Source organism: Notamacropus eugenii, chromosome 2 (assembly GCF_028372415.1).
Source record: "Notamacropus eugenii isolate mMacEug1 chromosome 2, mMacEug1.pri_v2, whole genome shotgun sequence".
NCBI lineage: Eukaryota > Metazoa > Chordata > Mammalia > Diprotodontia > Macropodidae > Notamacropus > Notamacropus eugenii.
In genome coordinates, this window is record NC_092873.1 from 185,768,387 (window position 1) to 185,783,439 (window position 15,053).

At 39.2% G+C, this 15,053-nt stretch overlaps 1 protein-coding gene and 1 pseudogene across 1 annotated transcript in view; one reads left to right on the forward strand and one right to left on the reverse strand.

Moving 5' to 3' along the window:
• CRYBG1 (crystallin beta-gamma domain containing 1) overlaps positions 1-15,053 on the forward strand; it is a 255,495-nt gene that overhangs the window by 66,688 nt on the left and 173,754 nt on the right. The window lies entirely within an intron of this gene.
• LOC140530412 (spermidine synthase pseudogene) overlaps positions 1-15,053 on the reverse strand; it is a 49,774-nt pseudogene that overhangs the window by 18,848 nt on the left and 15,873 nt on the right.

The window sequence follows — 15,053 nt, forward strand, 5'->3', positions numbered from 1 at the left end:
ATATAGATTCCTCTGTCTGGCATTTGCAACCTGTCCCTTTCCTAACTTTTCAATCTTCTTACACTTTCCTCCCTTCCATGTACTCAGTGATCCAGCAACATGGGCCTTCATGCTGGTCCTTACACATGTCACTCTCTGTATCTTTTCACTGGCCATCCCTGATACATGAGATGCTATCCCTTCTTGCCTCTGTCTTCCAAATTCTCTGACTTCTTTTAACGCTCAGTTTAAATTTCTTTTGCAAAAGACCTTTCCGAGTTCCCTGTACTGCTAGTGTCTTCCTCTGGATTGTCTTCCTTTTGTACTCTTTATATCTTTTACATTCATAGTTGTTTGCATGTTGACTCTTCCCTTAGAAGTGAGTTCCTTGAAAGCAATGATTGTTTTTGCCTTTCTTTGTATTTCCAGCACTTAGTATAGTCTCTGGCATATAGTCGGTGCTTAATAAATGCTTGTTGGTGGTGGTGTTGATAATGATGATGGAGATAACTTTGGGACCTATGCCAACAGACCACAGGTTTTGGCAGACCTTACAAAAAATGAAAAGAAAAAACAAACTTGTTATTATGGCCCAGCAAGCAGTCTCATCAAAAGATTTATAATGATTTTTTTATATGGACACAGCAAGTCATGCAGAGAGCAAATACCCATATGGATGAAATCCACAAATATTTAAGGCAAGAGTGTATGTGCAGGGGAGTGGGGGGGTAAATATGTTCCAATAATAACTATTATGTTTTGTGGTTTTGTGTCTTAATATGTTTGGGTATTAAATTCTTCCTGTTAAATTGTCTGTGAAATGGTCATTCTTGCCTATTAAATAGTGCCTCCTGCACGATTTCTATGGTGTGGAATGTAAGCCCAATATACTGTAGCAACCTGATTAATTAGGAATTCCATCGGGAGATTAAGACCTGCTGAAAGGTCCACCCAAACTTCACTAGAACCAATTGTTATCAATGGGTGGAAGCTACAAGATGTTGGTACCACCCACAGGACTGTACTCCCACATGCTGTGACTGGGAGAGGTTTCTTTTGGTTGTTTGTTTCGTGGATTAAATTGTGAGGATCTGTGGGCTGAGACCATATTTAAAGTGTATTATCGCTGATGACCCTCATAATGACATTACCGAATGAGGATTTCGTATCATTATCGCAGAATGCATTTTGTTTCGTGAAGCTTTCTGACAATAAAATTGAAATAAACACACTCAATTATACTTATAACCTAGATTCTTCAAGGATTGAATCATATTTGCTGCCCTGCTTTGTACATTCATTAGTATCTTTTGCATGACTTCCTGCTGGCTTTGGAAAATTATAAATGGGAAGAGGATTTGGGAGAAATTTAGAGAAGACCTCACAACTCAGTTTTTAAATGCATTAGATTAGCCTCTGAGTGCCCTCAGGCAACAACGACTGTGGATGGCAAAGCAGGTACAGATCTGCCTGGTGGAAAGGTGTTTCATCCCTGGAGGTTCCCTGCCCCAGGGAAATCACAGACCAGGTTTCCCCTTTTCCCTCCCTCCCCTCAGGTAAAACAAGCATTAGATTTGAATATCTTTTTAGGGAAACAGCACCTAAAAATAAGTAAATAATAATAGTAGCTAGCACTTATATAAACACCCTGAGATTTGCACAGCACTTTCTATATGTTTTCCCATTTGGTTCTCACACCAGCCCTATGAAGTAGGAGCTATTATTATGATTATTGTCCTTTTACAGGTAAAGAAACTGAGGCACAGAGAAGTGACTTGCCCAAGGTCCCACAACAATTAAATATCCACGGCTGAATTTGAACTTACGTCTTCCTGACTCCAAGTTCAGGACCCTCTCCACTGTGCTGCCTAGCTTCAGACGCTAGGAATATGGTATAGATGGTTCATTCTCCATTTTCATTCATTTAATCATTCATTGGTTCATCAGTATATATTTCAGTGCCTTCAGTGTACAAAAGCACTGTTTTAAGTGCTGTGGAGGACGCAAAGATGAAAACCTACTCCCCTGATCTCAAGATAACTTAGACATACCATAAGGATAGTATAGAGCAGCAGCAGCCTCTAAGTAACTTCCCCAAACTTGAACATCTTCAAGACATATGGAAGGTTGTGGAGGAATCCTTTGTGGTACTGAAGCAAAAGGTAGGGGCCAGCCTGTGAAAGAGGAGCAGGGCGTTGAATTTCAAGCCAACCCTTGCCCAGCCCTGGCATTGGGAGAAGTGGTGGAGGGAAGAGAAAATAAAGAATTTCAGTGGGTCACTTTGGAATGCATGTGATTCTGTTTCCTTAACAGAGACTGAAACACAGTTCATCTAAGTGGCTCTAATGATAAGAAATTCAGGCCTGTAGGAAAATATTTTTTAAATTGTTGCCTTGTTGTCAGGATTAAATGAGATAATGTTTGTAAAAAAATTTTTGTAAACCTTAAAACGCTATATAAATGCTTTTGTTGCTATTCAGTCACTTTTTAGTCATGTCTGACTCTTCATGGTGCCATTTGGGGTTTTCCTGGCAAAGACACTGGAATGGTTTGCCATGTCCTTCTCCAGCTCATTTGACAGATGAAGAAATGGAGGCAAACAAGGTTAAGTGGTGACTTGTCCAGAGTCACACAGCTAGTAAGGGTCTGAAGCCAGATTCGAACTCAGGAAGAGGAGACTTTGTGACTCCAGGTATGGCACTCTATCCATCGTGCCATTTAACTGCCCCTACGTAAATGCTAGCTCTCATTCTTATTATCATTTGCCACGTGTGAAAATGTCTGGTTCATGTCATAACCTGAGTGCATTACTCTGCAGCAGGAGGTGGGTAGTATACTTCATCATCCTTCCCTTAGTGGGGAACCTGCAACTTCAAGGCCACATGTGGCCCTCTAGGTCCTCAAGGGCGGCCCTTTGACTGAATCTAAACTTCACAGATCAAATACCCCTAGTATAAGAATTTGCTCTGTAAAACCTGGACTTAATCAAAAGGCTGCCCCTTGAGGGTACAGTTTCCCCATCCCTGGTCTACCCCTTTACTTTAAAGTTGAAGAAGCTAAGTCTCGGAAAATTGAACTGACTGAATCACAGAGCTAGTAACAGACACACTCAGGATTTGAAACCAGGTGCTATGACTTAAGCTTCTGTGCTTGTAATGACGCACCAGCTTATTCATCACCCTGGTATATTGTAATCATCAAATTATATTGATTAGATGCTCAAGGGCAAGTAGCTCTTCCAGGTATGGCATATAAACGTTTATTCATGTCTACTCTGAGTTTCCAGTCTAAATAAAGAGGGATGACTTACATTTATATAACACTTTAGGGTATACAAAGCAATTTTTGCTGTTGTTTTTTGGTAACACTATGAACTAAGGAAAACAAACGTTAAAATACCTACTTTATGTGAGAAGAAATTGAGTATGAAATAATGAAAAGTTAAAAGAGAATGTTGTACACAGTTAACAGCAATATTATTCAAAGAACAACTTTGAACAACTAAGTCATTTTGAGTATTGTAAATACTCACATCAACCTCAATGGACCTGTGAAGGAAGATGCTGTCCATATCCAGAGAAAAAGCTGTTAAATAGTGTGGTTTTACATATATATGCACATCTATGTCAAATGGTAACCTTCTCTAGAGCTGGGTGGGGAGAGAGGGAGAAAAAATTGCACAGCAGACAAAAGAAAACTTAGAAGGAAGCATCAAAAAGTAGGGCTGCTTCACTAAACAATGTGTTCTGTTTGTTACAGTTATCCCTTCTACATCAGGATTTCCCCATCGCAGCTCCAATATATTGTGGGCAGGCAAAAGAAATTAAATGGGAATTTGGGGGGAGTTTTGCAGAAGCCGCAGATGACGTGAAGGCCAGCAGACCACACGGTGTCAAATACTTAACTCAAATCTTACAACAAGGTACTGTAAAAAACGCCCCATAAAAGAAAAATAAAAAAAGTTAGGTTTCTCTGGTACAAAGTGTCGGCCAAAATTGTGGGGTTGCTGTGCCCCCATCCTCCACAATATGGAAGTGCATAGTTTTTCAGAAAAAGTAAACTGTGAAATGGAAATTCATGGTTTTAGATTAAATCCTCTTTTTTGCATTGTGCTGTGTAAATAGGAATTTTCTTTTCTTTTTTTTGCCTTTTTGTCTTAAGTTCAAAATGAATAAAAATTAAATTAAAAAAAGAAGAAAGTGAGGCTCAGATAAATAAAACAACTTGCCTATTGGTCACCGAGCTAGTATTTAATGGAGACGATACTCAGATCCACATCTAACTCCAAATCTATTATATTCGCTCTTTTTTAACAGAGCTTGTCATTTTATTAAAGGGAAAGCATTTCTATGAGAAAAGGTAGCCTAAATGTATTTTTGCTTTTGTTTTATGTGTATCTGAGGGCAGCTAGGTGGTGCAGTAAATAGAATATGGAGTCAGGGAGATCTGAGTTCTAATCTCAGACACTTACTAGCTGTGTGACTCTGGGCAAGTCACTTAACTCTGCCACAGTTCCTTATCTGTAAAATGGGGACACACTGGAGAAGAAAATGGCTAACCATTCCACTGTCTTTGCCAAGAAAACCCCAATTAAGATCACAGAGAGTTGGACACAACTAAAAACAACTGAGTTTACAAGAAGTAGTACAAAAATATTTAAGCAGAATAAAGTAGCCTGAAATTATATAAAGATTTAGGGCTAGAAGGAACATTAAAGGTCATCTAGTTCAATGGTGTCAAACTTAAATACAGAAGGGATGACTATCCTTTCCACATGAAAGGGTTAGGGATGCGGTGCCCCTGTGATCTGGAAAATTTGTGTAAAATTTTTTGGTCCTCCCTTCATGCCAGAGGAGAAGTTTGGATTTTTTCTTTTTCTTTTATGGGGTGTTGATAGGACCTTATTATAAAATTTGGATTGATATTATTCAATATTATATATAAATATATTTTATGCATTTTTGAGCTTCTAAACTTTTTTTGTGTTGTCTGTTAGCCTTCATATGTCATCCGTTGCTTCTGCAAAATTCCCATCTAATTTCTTATGCCAACACGAGATATATTAAACTTCAGTGGGGAAAGTCACATTGTGGAAGGGAAAACTGTAAAAATGAATCCTTGCAGGTTGCTTATTGACGTAGAAAACCACAAATTAACATTATCTTTGTTGCTTTGCATTTTTACTTTGCTAAACATTTTCCAATTGCATTTTAATCTAGTTCAGGTCACACTCAGGAGTTCTGCAAGCATCAGGTTTGACACCTCAGCTCTTGCCCATCCCCCTCATCTCTTATAGATAAGGAATCAGTGATAAGTGATTTTCCTGACATCACAAAGGTAGCAAGGGTCAGGAGTGGGATTTGAACCCAGGTTCTCTGTCTCTAGAATGAGTAACTAGGTGGTACAGTGGATGGAGTAGCAGACCTAGAGTCAGGAATGCTCCTCTTCCTAGAGTTCAAATCTAGCCTCAGACTCTAGCTGCGTGCCCCTGGGCAAGTCACTTAACCCAGTTTGCCTCAGTTTCCTCATCTCTGCAATAAACTGGAGAAGGAAATGGCCAACCACTTTGGTATTTTTGACAAGAAATATTTCATCATGAAGAGTCAGACATGACTGCAAAATGACTGAGCAACAACAACCAAGTCTGACTAAAATCACACATTCATCCTGCTATACATTAGCCTAACAAGTTAGGGAAAATAAAGTGAGGCCTGGAAGTGAAGCAGGTAGTATCAGAAATTAAACAAAATAAAGCTTATCTGTCTCCTTCCCTCCCATCAAGTCCAGCCCTGATGCTGTCACCTCCCTGGACTGACTTGTGAATTTTCAGTTGTTCTTTTTCATCCTTTGAAGAACTCTATCACAGATACCAAATCGTTGTCTCGGTTGAATGAAGTCCGTTGCAGTTTTAAAAACAAATATTGTCTTGGTAACTAGCCAAGGAAAACTTCCAGGATATTTAAGATATTGGTGAGATATTTGGTGACACCTGGGGAGATGAAAAATAAGTTTGTGCACTGGCCTAAGGAATTAGGGAAAAGTCGTTGAGAGCTAGAGGTGTGAGGTAAGTACATTAATATCTAGTTAAGGGTGTGCCCATTGAAGTTTTTTTCTGTCTGTCATATCCTGAACTATTGCCAAAGTGGCATTTTATTGAAAGGATTATTAAGTGTTGTGTTATGAGGACTGAGAAGTCTCTTCGTAGCAGGAAGTTCTTCCCTTTGTGACTGAGTCTACCCTAGCTTTCTCATTACTGGAGACATCCTGCTTCTTAGGATACTTGAAGTCAGTGGGACCTAGAGAGTGGGTAGGTACATTTCTGGCTTCTCTAGAACATTTCACAGAGACCCTTATATTTTTAATATTGAAGAATTGCTGCTGGGCCCATAGCAATTGAACCTGTTCCCTGCTTTTTACCCAGATGTTTGCTTTGAGGGCAAGATCTATGCTCCCACACTCTTTAGTTACTTAATACATTTACCCTAATGCCTTAGGAATAATTTTATTTATGACTTCCATCTTAGACCACCCTAATAATGAAGATGATGATACCCAGCATTTATATAACAGATCTGCAAACCACTTTACAAATATGATTTCATTTTATTCTTATAACAAACTCTGGAATACAGGTACTTCATTATTCCCATTTTAGAGATGAGGAAACTGAAGCAGAGGTTAAGTGACTTACTCCATGTCACATAACTAGCAAAATGTCTTAGGCTAGATTTGAACAATGTGTATAATAAGAATCAGGCGTAAGACAAGCAATTTATTCTTATATGTAAAATAAATACTAAAAAAAAAGATTCACAGGTGTCAAAAACTTGAAATGAGATTCAGTAACTTACCCTATAATAAATGTTACAATCTGCATGGGGCAGGGTTAATACTTAACCTCATCAGAATATTCAGTTTGTAAGATTCCGAATTGGGCATTTTACATTTTACCTCAATTTGACACTGTCCAAATAAATCTAGGTCTTTGCTGGCTTGGACAGTTCTCTTGTTGGCAGTTATCCTCCCTGACACAACAGCTTCCCCTGCCATGAGTTTGGCCTGTGACTTCTGGACCTCTTGAATACACAAGGGTGCCTCCAAGCTTGGTCATATCCACCCTGAGAACCACATTCAATCTGCTACTCTGTCATCTATTCAGGAAAGGAATCATAAAGCAGAAAAAGTACCCATGGATGTAGGTGCAGAATCACCTGGTTGAGCTCATGCTCATGTTGGAATGGCATAGGAGTGGTGTGGGGGGAGGAGTGGTGAGAATGAGCACAGCTCTCTCCCCACCCCACCAGGGAGCCTAGAGACAAAGTGTACAACTTACATGGCACCTAGAAGAGTCATAGCCAAGTAGAGTTCAGACTGGAATCTAACTTGTATTTTAACTGATGAAGCTTCCTAGGCCCCTGCTGCATTTCATTCTTGGGTTACCTTGTGCTTGCAAGTACGCTCCAAAGTTCTCCTGTGGTAAACTGAAACCAGAAAGGGAAACTCTGAACATGCCATATGGAGCATAAGTATTCACCAACACAATGGCACTGAAGGACCACTGGAAGGAATCTAAGAATCTCTCTTTCTGGCCTACACTAATTCACTCCTTTGTGTTAAGCTTTGTCCTCTCTCTGAAATCTTGAAAGCTATTAGAGGAATAAAAAGGCAAAACTGATTTCTAGGAGCTTAATTATAATGGGGGAGGGGACTTGTCCCCGTATAAAGATATACAAAAGATGTGTAAAAGATAAATCAAAAGGTTTGGGAGTTGTTGAGTCATTTCAGATATGTCCTTTTCTTCATGACCCCAGTTGAAATATTGGAGTGGTTTGCAATTTTCTTCTCCAGCTCATTTTACAGATGAGGAAACTGAGGCCAACAGGGTTAAGTGACTTGCCCAGGGTCACGCAACTAGTAAGTGTCGAGACTAGATTTGAACATAGGTCCTCCTTACTCCAGGGCTGGCACTCTATCCACTGTGCCACCCGGCTGCCCCTTTTATAGAAGGAGGGTACTAATAGTTGGGCAAGTAAATATAGAAGGTGGATCCTTAAACTGAGTCTTGAAGGAAATTATGGATCCCAAAAAGCACAGGTAAGGTAAGGAAGAGACAGTCAATGCAAAGGTGTGGAGGTAAGAGATGTAGTATGAAGTAGGCCGATATGAGTATAGAGTACATGCTAAAGAGTATTGTATGAGAAGACTAAAAAGGTAGTCATTGCTAAAATTCTTGTAGCAAAATCCTCTAATTTTTTTTAGTAACTATTAACAAACCATAAAAGATTTGTATTTTTTTTTTTAAAAAATCAGTGTCTGTTGGGGTTCCCTGCAGCAGTTTGAGAAACACTGATCTAGATTCTAGAGGAAGGCCTTTGGAGGATTTGCACCTGCTGAGGCCAAGAGTCACAACAAGTTAGGGAGTGTAGGTTGGTTGTAGCCAGTGGTGTTATGAAGCACAAATAAGATAATGGATTTAAAGCGCTTTGCAAACTTTAAAGTGCTGTATAAATAATATTATGCAAAGGGCTTTGTTATGGTTGTTCTAACTATTATTTTCCTGTCTGGTGATGTTTTTATATCTTAAGCTTTCTATTGTGCTCCTGCTTGGCTCAGGCAGTATTTATAGAGGTGTGCTGGTAATGTTTATAACAACCAGGCTTGGGGGTTGGGGAGGGAACATACACACTTTTGAGTTCATTCTGCTGTATTAACACTCTTTTTTTCAGCCTAGGAAATCAACAAAACAATAAATCAAGGCCTGATTTGTACCAAATGCTCACAAAGAACATTTAATAATGATCTGTAGCAAGCTGATTAGAGCTGGCTCCAGCACACGCTCAGCAACCTGTGATTCGCCATCAAATAACGTTTTGTTTTTTTTCAGTTGATAAGATCATAGATTTAGGGGTAAGGGGAACTTTAAGGTAATTGATTTCCATCTACTCATTGTAAAGATGAAGAAACAAGTCCAGAGGGGTGAAGTAATTTTGCCTAGGTCACACAAGTAACCAGTAGAGTTGGAAACTTAGGTCCTCTGTCTCCAAATTCATAGCTCTTGATTCAAATTGAAACTATGCAAATCTGAAGTGAATGCAGTTATGCTACTGATTAATACTTGAAATGAAGTTGATATCACATGGACTATTAAATCCAGGCAAGAGCAAAAAGAAATACCTCCATTCCAATACTTACGAAACGAAAGTAACCCTAAGGGTTGTTTGTTTAAAGAGCGAGGAAATATGAAAGTTTTGAAACTCAGTTTCCTTGGTTTCTTTTCCACAATGGAGAGCTGCCCAAACTGGGAAGATGCTTTTTTTAGGTCATATACCAAATGCAGAATTCTAATGTATCTTACAGTGCTGTTAAAAATTAATGAGTTCTCCTTCCTCCAAAATTTAGTGGCACCTTTTTCTTTAGATTGTACATTTACTCCATTTTGTGTTGGAGTTATTTGTATAAGAGCATTGTCATCCTTGCTAAGTGGAAAGCCCTTTGAGAGCAGAGAGCAATTGTACCTATCTCAGGGGTAATACTGAATCCTGCCAACTGCCTATTTTCTTCAGAAATGATGTGATATAGACAGCTGTCATCCAAATTGTCTTTGTTCATTTTTAATTCATTTTATTTCTATTCTATGAGTCATTTAAAATGTAATTTTTTTTCTCACACCATTAGACTGTGCCTAGTTTTCCCAGGCCATAAATTGAAGAGGATGCTTCCTCTATCTTGAGAACAAAAATAAAGACCTCTTGTGTGTGTGGAGCTTGTTGACTCACAAATTCCCATTCTGCTTGGCAAGATAACACTCCCTACTCTAAAACCCTGTTGCACAAAATATTTTCTTGGGGCAAAATATATTAGTGGTTTAGTGACTCAGCTCCTAGCACCTGAAACCTGGCTTCTAAAGAACTGCTTGGTACCCCCTCCTCCATCAATCTGCCTCCCACAAAAGAACAACAGTTTGATTCAGCCCACTCGATTTCTAGGTTAGTTAAGAAGCCTTTATTTCATGGCTTATATGTGCCAAGATTGTTATTTTGCCCCATTACAAAGAGCTTTAAAATGGGTACTTCTTATCCATCTTACCTTCACCTCCACTTTTGGGTAGATTCTGACAATCAAAAGGAAAGTAAACCATTGTGGTATTGGAGATGATAGACTGTTGGTCCTGGAGTCAGGAAGACCTGGGTTCAGATCTTGCCTCTGATGTATCCTGGTAGTGTGGGAAAGTCACTTTAACTTCTCAGTGCTTTGGGCAACTGTCTAAGACTGCTAGGTCTTACTACTGAAGGTGCTAGCCTGCAGTGATACAGGGAGTTTCCTCACCTGGGAGTCTTTTATATCAATAAAATCGTGGGTCAAAAACACCGTACTTAAGTGTTGAAAAGTAAGATGTTTTTGCCCACAGTAAGTTTATAGCAAGTGCACTAAGAAAAAGAAGTGCACATGAAACATTATAGGAACAATCACATATGTATATGTGTAACAGTATGTATGTAGATTGCACATATATAGCCTATATCAAATTGCTTACCATCTTAGGAAGGAGGGAAGGAGAGAATTTGGAACTCCAAATTTTCTAAAACAATGAAAGTTTAAAATGGTCTTTACATATAACTGGGAAAAAAACAAAATAGTATTGAAAATGGATGTATATACATACATGTATATGTATGTATAGGTATATACAGACATACACATACATATATGTGTATATATGTATGCACACACACTTATACGTACAGTGAGGTCCTGTGCAAAGTGCTCTGGCTCTAGAGACAAAGGTCCTAGGTGCAAATTCATCCAAGCCATTTTATAGCTTTAGGACTCAGTTTTGTCATGTATAAAATGAGAGAATTGGATTGGATAAGATCTTTGGTCTCTGCCAGCTCTAAATCTATGATCCTAAAACCCCTCTGAGGTACCAAGACCTGGACTTGTATCTCTTATAATACAAGTGACCTACATGTCCTCAAATTCTCCAAGCCACCCATCCCCATTCCAAACAGTATTAAAGGTATTCTCATCTGACACCAACATTTTCTGACCTGAAGAAACTGACTCAACAATAGCTTTTCCTTCCCCTGCAGTGGATTAGTGCAGGGACCAAGCTCTCGCCATCCCATTACCCATCCCACTCTCAACTCCCCTTATTCAACCTGAGGCAATCTTTTTCTCTAGAGCATGGACATAATGTCTTTCTTCTTACCCTTTCGATTCTTGCCTTATCATCACTCTCCCCCCACCCCAAATAAAATCTCTCTTCCTTCTACTCTCTTTGTCCTCCTCTTTCTCTCTTTTCTTCCTGTCTTCTCTCTCCCCTCTTTAATAGTCTGACCATGTCAGTCCCCTGCTTAAGTTCTAGTGGCTCCTAATTGTTTTTGTTTGTCCTTTTTTCTTGAAAAGGACCAAGACATCAGGAAGGTGATGCCATGACTTGCAAATGAATTAGACTTAAGTGAGGCAGGACTGTGCAAAGTCACCAGCCTCACTTTTTCCTCCAGAGCCATCTGGGTCCAGTGGCCAGGTATAGATCAAGATGACTGGAGATAGCTCAGGGCTCCTAATTGCATCTAAGAAAAAACCAAACTCCTCTGTTTGACATTTAGAGCCTTCTAAGTCTGGTTCTAGCTCATCTTTCCAAGCTTATCACCCTTTCTATGTCCAGTCAAATTGGCCTATTTGCAATTGGCCAGACATCACATTCTATCTTCCCTCTCTAGGCCTTGCCCAGGCTTTCTGCCATTTCCTGGAATTCACTCCATCCTCACTTCCATCTCTTAGAACCCCTAATGTCCTTCAAGGCTCACTCAGATGGCACTTCTTTCATTTGACCTATCCTGACCTTTCCCATCCCTCACCCCATATACCCCACAAATTGCTGTGTCTTCCTCATACAACCTTCCCCACACAAAAAATTATTTTGTCTGCATTTTCTATCTGTGAATGTGATTTCCCTCTAATGGAATACAAGTTCCTTGAGGTCAGGGATTTACATTCTTCATTGTGTCTTGAAGAGAGCATGTATTAGGTGCTTAATACAGGTGTGTTGAGCGAATGTTGAACGAAGACTGGTAGGGAAGAGAAGGGCTGCGGTCTTAGGTGGGATTTGGTCATACCTGTGAAGATATGAATGATATAAATGAACAGAAAATAGATTAGAGAGGCTGACCTGGGGAATAATAATGATGCAGTGAAGAAATAAATACTGGGGCAGTCATTTGTTATGCTAAAATGCGAGGAATTTAAACTTGATTTGCAGCTGTAGATTTCAGACACAAGTGACAGGCTGTTAAACATAGGAATGTAGATTAAGGGCCAGAAAGACCCTTAGGAATCTTCTAGAAAAATCCCTTTATTTCATAGAGGAGGAAATGGAGGTACAGAGAGCTTGTGACAGTCACAGATAGTAAGTGGTAGAACCAGCATTGCTATCCAAGTCCTCTGACTACATTCAGCACTTTCTGCTACCCCACACTTTTGCTGTTGAGTTGTTTCAGTCATGTCTGACTTCCATTTGAGGTTTCCTTGGCAAAGATACTAGAATGGTTTGGTATTTCCTTCTCCAATACATTATAGAGATGAGGAAACTGAGACAAACAAGGTTAAGTGACTTGCCTAGGGTCACATAGCTAATAAGTGTCTGAGATCAGATTTGAACTCCGGAAGATATGCCTTTCTAACTCCAGGCCCAGCACTCTATCCACTACAGTGCCTAGTCTTAAATTATTATATGGATTATGATAGATGATTATAATGGGCAGAATACAGGTTAGGGCTTGAGTGTTCTTGGCTATTTTGTTTTGATGTGAACTTGTTCCAGGGATGGCCTTCGGCATTTTTAAGTGGATGCCTGTTGTGATATATTTCTATCTTCAGCTTCCTAGCTTTTCTGTTGACTTCTGTCAGGACATCTTTGTTCTTGGCCTGTCACTTATATGTCCTCACTTATTGCTTCTTATTAAAAATGATTTTTAATTAAATTTTCTCTAATAACAAATGTGAATTTAAAATGTTGATTTTACAGATTCATTGTATATAAGGTAATAGGCCTATTCATCAGCATCTATCTAGAATGTAAGCTAACAATTTATTCTATAAATTCACTCTCTGACCTCTTGTAAAACTTTCTCACATAGTACAGCTAAAGGTATGAGGATGGGGATGGGATTCAGGCAGTTGTTTACTAATACATTTGCTGTTGTTGATCATTTGTTTGAGTTGTTTCTGACTTTTCATAAATCCATTTAGGATTTTCTTGGCAAAGGTACTGGAGTGGTTTAGAATGGCCTCTCAAAAGGCCATTCTTTTCCTTATTTCTTGTTAAGTCTTAATCACTGAATGGGCATTGCCTCAATCAAACTGAGAACTGTTAAAGACCTTAGTTTGCAAAGGCCAAGGTCTCCTACTGCATCCAGGGCCTTCTGCAGTTATCCTGATGAATGTCTGACCACTGGGACCAAATGACTCTGGAGGTGAAAGTGAGGCTGGTGATTGTGCAGGCCTCCCTCACTTAAATCCAATTTACTTGCATGTCATGATCCTCTTTGAGAACATAGGACAAACAGCAGCAACAACCAATTGGAGTGGTTTGTCATTTAACTTTTTCAGCTCATTTTATAGATGAGGAAACTAAGGCAAACATGGTTAAATGACTTGCCCAGGGTCACACAGCTAGTAAGGTCTAAAGTCAGAGCTGGACTCAGGAAGATGAGTCTTCCGGATTCCAAACCCAGCACTCTATCCACTTTACCACCTGGCTGTCCATTACTAATTATTGCTTACTCTCTATTAATCACCACCCACTCACCGATGAAGCAGCTAGTAGAGAGAGCACTGTGCCTGGAGTCAGGAAGACCTATGCTCAAATCTTGCCCCTGGCATTTATCAATCAATAAACATTTATTGAGTGCCTACTATGTCCGAGGCATTGTGGTAAGTACTGGGGTTACAAAGAGGCACAGTTATGAAGCACAATTTCAAACAATGCCTAGACTTGTATGGAACAGCAGCTGATGGAGGGGGTTGGCAAACAACTGCCAGGGATGGAGGGAGGTACTTTTTGGGCTAACACATCATGTTGACCTGAGCTTAGTGTATTTGAAATACTCACCCTTCTAGTCCTTAGGCAGTCAGCTCTGCTGCCCCTTCCAACTCTGAGATTCTGGGACTTTACAAAATGCCTTCTCAGTCACTGTGAGGCTGGGGAGTATAATAACAACTCTTGTCTGGAGTCTCATCTTGAAATGCAAGGAGCCCTGGGGAGAGGGGTGTGGTTGTGGTTCCTGGCCTATATTTGATCTCAGAGTTGTGTCAGGACTGGAAGAGCCCTTAGGTCTTCTAGTTCAACTTCCACAATTTACAGAGTTGGAAACTGAGGCCAAGAGAGGTGGTGCAGTGACCTCCTGAGGACCCATTGTACTATGTTTTCAGTTGATCTTTAAAAAAAACAACAAAAAAACCCCACAGTTAGATCTACATATTTTGCATGCAACCACTAGAGGGAAGACTTTTCATAACATATCTTAAGGATATATTGAAACAGTGTGATTGAATTAACATAATAGAATAGGGATTTAGGGAGAAGCTAGTCTAAACAATTAAGAAAATTGAGACCTAAAGAGAATACATACTTTTTCCAATGTCACACAAATGGTAAAGGTATCTCTACCTCAGTTTATTGTTATGTCAATTAATTATTTTTAATTCAAAAATTATTTTGATACCTTTTTATTGTCTTAGAGGTTTTAAGGCATTGATTTTAGTTAATATTATGTTTTCCTATTATATATTACTATTTTAGTGAATATTGCATGTTATGTATTATATGCTATACATTGTATGTTTTACTAATATATCACTATTTAGTAAACATTGTATTTCATACGATGTAGTTGAAAAGGGCACTGAATTTGAAGTCAAGAGACCTGGGTTCAAATCGCAGTTCTGACATTTACCAGCAGCGTAACTTTGTACAGATAAATCCTCTCCAGACCTCAGTTTGCTCATTTGTAAAATGAGAGAATTGGATTAGATGATTTATAAACTCATTTCTTAGATTCATGAGAAAATGT